Source organism: Hippichthys cyanospilos, chromosome 8 (genome assembly GCF_059441005.1).
Source record: "Hippichthys cyanospilos isolate Australia breed blue-spotted pipefish chromosome 8, RoL_Hcya_1.0, whole genome shotgun sequence".
NCBI lineage: Eukaryota > Metazoa > Chordata > Actinopteri > Syngnathiformes > Syngnathidae > Hippichthys > Hippichthys cyanospilos.
In genome coordinates, this window is record NC_142376.1 from 20,864,278 (window position 1) to 20,874,241 (window position 9,964).

The 9,964-nt window shown below is 43.2% G+C and overlaps 1 long non-coding RNA gene across 1 annotated transcript; it reads left to right on the plus strand.

The window, feature by feature from the left end:
* Positions 1–2,203: 2,203 nt before the first annotated feature.
* Positions 2,204–9,650, plus strand: LOC148420512 (uncharacterized). The gene is made up of 2 exons (XR_015866408.1): positions 2,204–2,793; positions 7,812–9,650. It is a non-coding gene; the product is annotated as an uncharacterized LOC148420512 (long non-coding RNA).
* Positions 9,651–9,964: the final 314 nt, after the last annotated feature.

The following is a 9,964-nucleotide window of genomic DNA, read 5'->3' on the forward strand; positions in this document are numbered from 1 at the left end:
ATATATTGTTTTAAATCAAACTATGGTTGACAATTACCTAGATATGACATTAAATGTTATATTAACATGGGCGGAGGGGGGGGACTATGCTGCGCTATCCTTAGCTTAGCACAGTAACTACGGTTCAACGGCTATTAAGTGAAGCAAACGCTGCACATACCAGTTGTCCCAAGTTCTCGCTTCCGCCTTTCTACAAGCCAGGTGAGTGCTCATGCTTGGCTCTGTTTTGTATTGAAAGCTCAGCTGGCTGTGATGGATCGCTCCCGGTGACCGCAAAGAGGCCGCCATGATTCATTCCTGCCCCCTGCGTGAGCCATTGAATGTTCCCGAAATTGATTGGCTGTGGCGACGCGAAACGCTGAAAAGTAAAAAAAAAATAACTTCACGCGAAAGGCAAAATTTCACTTCTCGTGACAGCGCGCGGCCATTCGCATCGCTCCATTCGCGTCCATTGCATCACCCGATGTGCATTCGCGCCGAGTCACGCAAACTCCATTGACTACAATACAAAACGCTCCGCTTTTTTGCCTCGTTCGCGTTGGGCGTGCACGTACCATTAAACATTATTTCGGGTGCAACCCACGCGGCCCGGTACCAGTTGATCCAGGGGGTTGGGGACCACTGCTCTAGAGGTTTCCTTTTCCTATAAGTTTTTTCCTATGAGTTAAAAACAAAATCAATTATAAGTCAACTTTAGCTATGTGTGCTAGTCTGGTCCCTAATTCTCATGAAAAGTGGGGGTTAACTAATAATAAACTGTTTAAAAGTGCAATAAAAGAAAACGTAAAAAAAGATAAAAGTAAAAAACTTATTCCTTGTTCCCCTTTGTATCTTTAAAAAATATATATTATGTACATTAAATGAATAGAAATCAAAATGTAGAACATTCTTCGATTATGATCTTTTTTTCCATTTGTTCATGAAAAACATCTTTTGCAAAGAACACATACGATGAACTGAAAATAAACAAATAAGTGTTCCGGGGTGAGGATGCTCACGAATAAAATGGACCCGAAATCAGACTGGACTAAAGGTTAGAATGGAAATTGCTTAATAACAAAAAGAGCATGTAACCCGTGAGGAGAAAAACAATGGGGAGCCATTAAGTACCAAATGAAAAGCACGGTAGAAATTGCACAGCTACAAAGTAACAACTGAGAACTTCCATAGAAGATATCAATGGAAGGGGGCAACTAAGAACCAGCTACTCACAGGGAGGACGGATCAGCTGTAAGACGCCGTCGGGAGGGAACGGTAGGCATAAATGTAACTACGGAAAATGTTCACGTGGCGTAACTCGGAGAAGAAAGCCTAAGTATCAAAAACCTAAAGTGCAGACTTGGCCGAAAAGGTAACTTCGGTGGAACGAGGAACTCGAACAGCGAGGAATGTGATGAAATAATCTGACGGCGTCTGACTGTGCCAGCTGCGCTTAAGTAGTCTCAGGATTACCGATAGGAGACAGGTGCGCAGCTGGTGATGCCGCCCTCCCAGGATAGTTCCTAGCTGTTCTACAATGCCCAAAAAAGCCTGCAGGGGGACACCGAGAGCAGAGACCATAATAATAAATACAATGAAACACAATCATCCAGAGGAGATATGAAAATACAGTGGACCTCCATGTTACAGCGTCCCTGGCTTACGTTTTTTTGATGTTGCGATGTGGAATACTGAGTTTTTTTGTACGCTTTTTATGGTATTTTCCCGGGTTTGTGACAAAAACAACTGTCATCACTCTAGGGCAGAGGTCAGCAGCCCAAAATGTTGAAAGAGCCATATTGGACAAAAAACAAAACAAAACAGAAAACAAATATATCTGGAGCCGCAAAAAAATAAAATTAAAATTAAAAGCCTTATATAAGCCTTATAATGAAGGCAAAACATGTTGTATGTATCTATAGTAGCTATATTAGCCTACTATTAACTACAGATACATAACGGACCTTCATGATTAAATTTTTATTTTTACTGCAGTGCATCCTGTTGATAATGATGCACCACATGACTACTCTGCTTGTCCGATGCCACCACAAGTGTACTTCATGTCAATATTAAGGAATTATGTTTCATTGCTTTGATGAAATTAAATAAATGAAATAAAGACATCAGATTTTTGATGTTTTTATTTCAAGGATTCAAAAAAACAACAAGATGGACCGTGCATTACATGTCCTTTATCTGGGCAACTGTGAAGGGAATCATATATTAGGTTGTTATCATTATGTTCTTAGTTCATTGTTACCCATTTATGCAATCCTAGTTCATCTTGACCCTGTCCTTAGATAGAACTGTTGACGCACGAAAGTGTGAGCCGGGACCTTGGCCCAGCTGCCGGTGGCGCCCGGCTGGCTCTTTTGTTGTGTCTTGTAATCTGCTATGCTTCTATTCAATAAAAGCCGGGGGGAACGGCTGGGCAAGTGGAAAACTGGCGTTGGAAGACCCACGAGTTACATTTGCTCAAGCTTTTTTCCCTGCGCCGGCGTAGAAAAGTCAATCTTGGCTGGTCTGAGTTACTCTTTTTGCTGTTTAAGCAGCTAGGCTTGTCCTAGTCTTCTTTTCTGAGATTTCTCTGACATTCTAACTTGGTCCGTTCGAGCCGGATGGTTAAGAAGCCTTCTCTTCGGTGGACGATCGACGACAGCTGAACCAATCGGTATACCGTCGGAATCCGTTGGATTCTGGAAGCCCTCCTTTCCACGAGGCCAGACGTCGGACACCGCTCACCGGAGGAACGCAAACACCATCCAACGAACCAGAGTGACTCGACCAGCGGAGAGATTGCAAGAACAAAAGGTCAGTCTGACGAGTCTGAATTGTCCACCGGATGTTAAACGTGCGGTCCATCGGACCTTAAACGGGCGGTCCATCGGACCTTAAACGGGCGGTCCATCGGACCTTAAACGTGCGGTCCATCGGACCTTAAACGAGTGGTCCATCGGACCTTAAACGTGTGGTCCATCGGACCTTAAAAGTGCGGTCCATCGGACCTTAAACGTGCGGTCCATCGGACCTTAAAAGTGCGGTCCATCGGACCTTAAACGTGCGGTCCATCGGACCTTAAACGGGCGGTCCATCGGACCTTAAACGTGCGGTCCATCGGACCTTAAACGACCGTCTTGACGGGTTCAGTCTGACGAGACTGGCTGGTCCATTGGACCTTAAACGTATAGTCAATTGGACTTTAAACAAACGGCCTGACTTAAAAAAGAGAAAGTTTAACATCCGGTGCACAGTTGCTGATCATTTTTGTGATGTATGAGTGTGGAATGAATGTGGAGTGGCTGTCCTGAGTGACGGGAAATCTAAAACTGGTGAAACGGTCGTGAGTACAAACACCTGGGGATATCCGCCTTTCGAGGTAGAAGCTCGGTATCCGACACGACACCAGGCACGTAGCATTTCTCCCGTGACGAAGGAAACATAGTTAATCATGAGTAAAAAAAAATAAGTCCTCCGAGGCCGCAACTCGGCCCAAGGAGGCAAAATGGGAAAAGGAATGTTGTTGTTTTGTGGATGAATCGAAGGAAAAAGTACGTCGGGCAGAGATAGATAGCAGAGAAAGTACTAAGTATGTGGAAAAATGGAAAATCCAATACGGTTTTTCAGGAGACGTGGATGATTGTGGTGGATTGGAGAAAGTGTTGCGGAAGTTGTCATTGAAGGACAGGGAAAGGATTGAAAACAGTGATGGTTAACAGTGGTTTAAATGCAAGGCTTTAGTTGATAGAGCCAAACCGAAATGACCATGGAAGGTGGCCGAGAAAAAAAGGAAAGCAGATGATGATTTGACCGCAGCCACTAACCTGTCGGCAACTAACACAGCCAGACAGTAAACCCAAATTAACGGTGGAAAACAGACACCAACAATTCGTACCTGAGTTTACCACCATATTCTTAAACCCAGACACCTGAGGTTTTCAGAGGCGGAGTTGACAACCAGGCAAGACCGTGGCCACGGCAGTAAGACCCTTTTCGGGACTGGGTCTCAGCTCCACATCTGAGTACTGAGGGTTGACATGAAGCCAAAGGAGTGAAGCCATTTGAAATGGTGTGTGCAAAAAGTGTGTCTTGTACGTGCTTAACAAAGTCCGCATATACGTTGTAAACTGCATGTTGTGTGATGTGGATCTGCGTGTGTATCTGTCAGTTTGCTGGTGTGTAACTATTGGTGTGTTACATGTTTGTATGTTAGATTGTTAGAAATAAACAATGATATTTGTTGAAATTTGGCTAAAATACATTGTTAGATCGGGCTTGATCTAGTCTGCATGGTTAAAAGTCAAAATGACAAATTTGAGATGGTTTCAAACCTGAGGTTTGTGGGCAGAAACTGGTCCATTCACAGGGTTAATTCTCAGCACACAGGTGAAATGAGAAAAATGGAAAAATATATTATGGGATCAGTTGAGACTAAATTAAGAATTAGGATGTTTCCAAATGCTAGATTAACTGGCAATGAATAATTAGTGGTTGAAACACAAATAAAATACACAAAGTTGTTGTGTTATATGTGAGGCTATGCCAGGGGTGGATAGCCAGATGACGTTGAATTATAAATGTTATAAATGATAGCCAGCTTGGGAGACTGTGGTATGAAAATGAGAAGTGATTGTGAGTTTAAGTTTGTGAAGCTTGCTCTGTTGAAATTTTCACACAGTTTGTTGCATGTGTTGCTGTTATTGTTGTTGTCATAGTTGTGAGAATTGTCGTTTTTGCTAAAGTTGATTTTGTTGTTGTTGCTGTTGTTGTTCTTCAAAGTGGAAAATATTTGTAACTGGCAAATTGATAGAGACCACTGAATTTGTTAGAACAAAGCTGAAGAAAAATTTCAAATAGCAAAATCGATAAAAGAGAAAAAGTTGAATCTGGAAATAGCAGCAGCCACTAAATGACCTGTAGAAAAAATAAAACAGCCAAGTAGACACCAAACAAAGCTGCTTGCGAGAATTGCAGATAACAGGACAAACAGAGGCGCGGAGAGCAGGGGTGGCAATCAGAGGCCTCTGCCTCCCTTTTTGACCGTGACTGCGACCTTTTTTTCGTAATTTATGCTCCACTTTCTGAAAACAGGAATGCGACCCTTCTCTACCAACCACACCTGTATAGAAAATTGCATAGACACGTGATAGGGAGTTGTATTTCATGATCCAAGTAGCAAACCCTGCATGTTAAGACAAAAGGAGGCAGAAAGGACAGAATTATTTTCGTATACTGGCCCTGCAAAATACAAGTACGCAAAAGCGGAAGAAAGCCTGGCACCTTACAAAATATGAATTTAAAAGGTAGAAGATTGATGCCTTATATGTAATAATTGTTTGAAGAGATTAGCATGATAGGATCAGGTCTTACAGTAAAATAGATTCAACTGTGCAAAAGGAGGATGAACCAGTTGATATGTTAATTGTTTGATATAGTATAGTTTGCAAGAGTTTTCTAAAAACAAATCGCATTATGGTAGATAATGGATAAACAGGCTGAACATATTGACAGCAGCTGAGAAAATGCAAGGCTAAATGGAACTATACGACAAACAAAAATGTAGATGTGAGTGACCTCCAACACTCAGAGATTAGATAAATCGACTATTCAGCTGAGAGTGGAGTAGAAGAAGAAAAGTAGAAGAATGTAGGGGAGAAAACAGACATTCTGGTGTGATGGAGAAGAGGAAGTGCGTTGTGTTGGAAACAGGAATTGTGGTAGCGGAAAAGAAGGATGTAAGAGAGAGTTGAAAGACAAAATTGAATGCATAAGGATGTTGGCGTTGTGGCAAGAAAGATTTTGGGCAAGTGGAAACAAATGGAAGAAGGTTGGCAGAACTAATGAGATAAGGATGGCAGAATTGTTACTGACAGACAAAAGGAGGCCATTGCGAAAGCCCAAAAACTCAGACTAAAAGACAAATGATGTCATTTTGAGGCTGATGAATTATTGTAGCATATGGATTCCAAAATTTGTTTTGAATTGACTAGGCCACTGCTTGATATCAGTTATGAAAAAAGCTGACGAGGCAGTTGACAGTGTGAAATTGGAATTGGTTTAATTCATCCGTATTGACACTACCGGATTACAGCAAACCATTTGAGCAAAGAGTGACCGCTAAACAGGGATTCATGACTTCAGTTTTGTTGCAGAAGCATGACGGGAAACTGAGGCCAGTCAAATTTTACTCTGAGGAATTGGATGCAGTTGCTGGGCCGACCCCTGAAGGCGTTCAGGTGGTGCTGGCCGCAGCATTGGCTGGGGAGGCTCCAGTGGAGGTTGTGTTGTTTCACTCCCTCACGTTAAGGGTTCCCTATGTATTTGTTTTGTTGCTGGAAACCCCCCACCCCAAAAAAAAAATGACACTCTTATCGCCTGCATGACATTTATATTGCACCGCGGTTCTTGTATCACAGGGATACATTATAATTGTTAAATGTGGAGCATCAAACCCAGCGACACCTTTGCCCACGCCTGTAGACGGCACCCCACACGACTGTGGAAGCCACGCCCAAATTCCCACCGAACCAAGACCTGACCTGAATGACACCCCTCTCCCGACTGGAGAAGTTGTTTTTTTTGACGATTCAGCTAGCAAAGGGGAAGACGGCCGCAAAAGGGTGGGATATGTAGTAAATTTTGTTTTAAGGAACATTAAAATCGACATGTTCATTGCAAGCAGATGAATTGGCCGCGCTAATCAAAGCGTGTGAAATTTTTGAAAGCAAAGATGTTACAATATGGACAGACAGCGAGTATGGCATGTGTTTTATCAACTTTGGGCTAACCGCGGCTTCCAAACCACAACAAGAAAAGAAATGACCAAATTACAGCAGGAAACCGATTACAGCAGGAAACCGATTAGGCAAACAAAGCAGCCAAAGAAACAGTCATAGGTGTGCCCACAGTTGCCAAAGCACAAGTCAACCGCATTGACACACTACATGATGAACAAGACATACAGACCATCTTGATATCAAGGAAAACATCAGCTCCTAAACTGTAGCAGCAAAAATGGCTAAATAAAGGAGCATAACAAGATGTTGAAGAAAAAAGTAGATTGGCGGTTAGAAAACCATGGTTACTAAAATTCTGATTTGAATGAGCAGCAAAGTTGACACATGAGCTTTGCCATGTGTCAACAGGGGGGAATATGCATGATCAGTTGCATATGGGTTCACTTTTTATACTCAAAATGTTTGTGTTTTTTGTAAATGTTGTGATATCTGTTTTTGCAATAATGCGCAAGTTTATTTGTGACCACATAGAGGCAAATTTCCAGATTTCATATGATATATATGGATGACATTGAATCAAATAAGGCATTAGGAAAGCAATATTGTTTTGTCATATTAGATGCATTCTTAAAGTGGGTTGACTTCCCAACAGCGCATTGTGATGCAAAAACAGTTGTCAAAGCATTGTGTGATCGAATCATACTGACATTTGGCAGTCTGAGAGTAATTAGAAGTGACAATTGATTGCATTTTGTGAAAAAAGCTGTTACTAAAGTTGGAGAACTGTTGAATATCAGAAGGGCTTGTTGAAAGAACAAATGGGACAGTCAAGGCCATACGCATAAAAACAATGCAAGTGATAAAGAGACAGCGACCAGATTGCATTCTTATTGTGGCCACAGAAATGAGATTTGTTCCGCTGAAGGAAAAACTTTATCACCATTTGAAATAGTATATGGAGGACCATACGGACTAGCAGACTTAACCCATGACCAGCCACCTAGAGGATGTTCTTTTCCAGTTCACATGAAAAGACTGTTTGGCACAAGGGAGATGCATAAGCACAATGACTGGCCAGTGTGTTCTATCCCACAGAAAACCCGGGTCCAGATCGGAGACCAGGTGTTCCTCAAGGTGCTGACGACCTCGTTGGGACAGTGAACGCTGGGATGGCCCGTTCCAGATGATTGCAGCGACACCAACTGCAGTGAAAGTTGAAGGACGCGACGGGTGGATCCACCAGTCGCAGTGCAAGATCCTTCGACCCCCTGTTGATGGGCCTAGCGACGCCAGTCCCTCGAAGTGAGGATCAGCACCCCCAAGTGCACGGACGGTGCACCAACGAAAGACCACAGTGGAAGAAAGGGTTTTTGTGGTAAACACACCCCTCTCAGGAGAATGGCCTGTCCGCCAGCACTCTTCCGAGCAGCATGCGGCTTGATGCTGGGCGGCGCCCTTGTGTCCGGACGACCAACCATGCCTACCTCAGACAGACAGCGTTTGCCCACCAGCGTCATGGGCAACCTCCAGCTCCAGACGGACATCACAGGAACAGCGATAAAACGCTACGTTTGTTTCAGTGTTGAGAACTCCACCCATTGGTCCAAATGCAACACTGACAAACCACCAGTCCCAATCACCAGACAAACTTCCGTCTATTTTTGATGCGATTGGCATGCCTTGGAGCATTCCTGACAAAGACAAATTGATTGACAAAGCAAATGCAGCGGGTTCGCATTTGCCATATTTGGTGCTCTATTTCCAGTGACTGTGTACAAACACACCGATTTTTTTCAATGATGTCTATCATAAAGTATACTCGTCGACTGATATCGCGGACGCACCTTCTACGCACACAGCTTCACAACTACATGCTACTTCACTTATGACTATTCAAAACAGACAGGCACTCGACATGACTGGCAGAAAAGGGTGGCCTGTGCAAGCTTTTGCCATCAGGTGAATGTTGCGCATTTATTCCTTTACACACTTTGTCTAATGGCTCGTTGTCTGAGACACTGACACTGCTCAGGGAGTGCAGACTGAGGACTCTAAGTACAGTATAGAGGGAGTTGAAGCTCAACCCCTTCCTGCATTGGTTGCAGGACTTCTTTGGCAATTGGAAGGGCGTGGCTGTAGCCATTGCTTCTGTCATCATCTGCATTCTCTTGCTGTCATGTTTCTGCATAACCTGCGGTGTGCCTTGTGTAAGATCTGTGCCACCAAAATCATGGATGCTATCGAATTCAAAATAGCGGCGCAAGTGACCGTGGCCATGACTGGCTATCAACCTGTTGACTCCGACTCTGACTCCAACTCCGACTCCGACAATGACTCCGACTCTGATAACGACTCAACTTCTGTGTGAACCATTTATGATGCACCTACGGAAAAGGTTTCAGACGTAGGATGTTGATGTGCCATGGTTTGCAATATGTATATACATGTATTGGACCAAAAACAGCTTTAGCTTTTGCTTTTTCTTTTTCTTTTTCTTTGTAACAAGCTCTTGCTTGGGAAGGGTTTCTACCTTTTTCCCACTGGGTTTTTGGGTAGTTTTCTTCCCACTCAAGCAATAGCTTTTGACATCGTTTGATGTGTTTTCATAATGATAATCAGGGGGGATATGTGAAGGGAATCATATATTAGGTTGTTATCATTATGTTCTTAGTTCATTGTTACCCATTTATGCAATCCTAGTTCATCTTGACCCTGTCCTTAGATAGAACTGTTGACGCACGAAAGTGTGAGCCGGGACCTTGGCCCAGCTGCCGGTGGCGCCCGGCTGGCTCTTTTGTTGTGTCTTGTAATCTGCTATGCTTCTATTCAATAAAAGCCGGGGGGAACGGCTGGGCAAGTGGAAAACTGGCGTTGGAAGACCCACGAGTTACATTTGCTCAAGCTTTTTTCCCTGCGCCGGCGTAGAAAAGTCAATCTTGGCTGGTCTGAGTTACTCTTTTTGCTGTTTAAGCAGCTAGGCTTGTCCTAGTCTTCTTTTCTGAGATTTCTCTGACAGCAACACAGTGCAATAAAACGCAGCCTGCAATTACAGTATGAAAATAAAACATCAGCCTTTTGAAAATGTAAAGTACATAAAATCAAATCAATGCAGTTCAGGTTTGATGTCTTTGCAAATGCCAACAAGTCAGTGCAAGGGTAAAACGAAAAAGCATCCTCTTTTGGCATGTAACAAATGCAGCTATCCTTGGACCTGAGCAACAAAACACAACAATACCCCTAAGTGTCAT